Source organism: Heloderma suspectum, chromosome 3, assembly GCF_057233095.1.
Source record: "Heloderma suspectum isolate Gila_16-S chromosome 3, 16-S_ref, whole genome shotgun sequence".
Lineage (NCBI taxonomy): Eukaryota > Metazoa > Chordata > Lepidosauria > Squamata > Helodermatidae > Heloderma > Heloderma suspectum.
In genome coordinates, this window is record NC_139460.1 from 178966297 (window position 1) to 178967833 (window position 1537).

Here is a 1537-nt window from a genome sequence, read left to right on the forward strand (position 1 = left end):
AACTATGCCATTTTAATTGTGTCATCATTATTTTCCCCTCAAAGAGCTGCTCTGAAAGACATTGCTTTGAGATTTGTATTGCTGAAGTGTATCAAGATATACTTTATTGCCATTCTGGGGGGAAATGGAGCCCTTAGCCCATGGGTGGGGAGCCTTATTCAGTCCAAGGCCCAAATGCCAATCTGAGAAAGGTCTCAGGAGGGTGCCTTCCATCTGTAGGCAGGGCCAAAGTTAGAGAGGGTGGGGCCAAAATATGATTCTTTAAGATCTTAAGCCTACTCAGCAGCAAGCAGGACAAGCCTCTGTATGTCTACTCTGAAGTAAGCAGAAATGAATCACCTAGCAGCACTTTCAAATGGCATTCTAAATATCAGGCCTCTGCATTTCTACTGAGAAGCAAACATGAACAGTATGTATACTCAGAAGTAAGCAGGACAAGCCTCAGAAGTAAGCAGGACTGAATCACTCAGGACCTTCCTCCTCAGGCCCCACTCCCTCTCCCCTGCTGTGAAAAGCTCCAGTGTCTGCATACTAATGCGCAGAGCATGGGAAACCAACAAGATGAACATTAAAGCCTAATATCGCATGGTAAGTATGATTTGATAGATATCTATCACCTATCAAATCATACTTGGTGGGATGAGATTCATCACTAGAACATAGAATTTGAAATGTATACCTTGTTCAAAAAGAATAGATCCAACAGAAAGGGAGGGTGGGTAGTATTATATCTAAATGTAGACACCTGCATGAAAATCCATGATTCTAAGAATGGAAGCCCTGTTGCAAGCATCTGGGTAAGGTCAGCAGGAGTGAGAAACAGGAGTAATATTGTTCTGGCAGTATACTACAGACCACACAGCCAGCCTAAATACACAGATGGCACTTTGACAAAACGTTCACAGAAGCAAGCCATAGTAGTAATGGGGGATTTAACTATTCTGACATCTGTTGGAAGTCTAACTCAGCTAGGAATGGAAAATTTAATTCTCTTTTTACTTGACCTGCTGACAGCTTCATCTCTCAGATGGTGGAAGAAGGAACAAGGGGACTTGCTATCCTGGATGTAATCCTGACCAATAGGGAAGAAGTGGTTGATGAAGTGAAAGTGGCAGGAACCTTAGGGGAAAGTGGCCATGTCATCTTGGAATCTGCGACAGTGCAGGCCTTGAAAACTGAGCTTAGTCAGATCATGTGTACCTTGGTCTTTAGGAAAGGTAATTTTAAAAAGCTCAATTGGGTAGGATCCCATGGCTCGAGCGATGGGAGATTTTGAAAAGTGAAATACTGAAGACACAATTTCAAACTATTTCCATGAGAAGGAAAAATGGGTAACATCTAAAGAAGCCAGTGTGGCAGCACAGGGAGCTCTCTGATGAGCTGGCACTCAAAAGGGACTTACAACTGAGGAGGAGTACAACAGAGAAGCCCAACCCTGCAAGGACAGCATCAGGAAGGTTAAGGCTCAGAATGAATGGAGAAAGGGATGCTAAAAACAACAAAAAGGGCTTCTTTGGCTATGTTAGGAGCAAGAAGG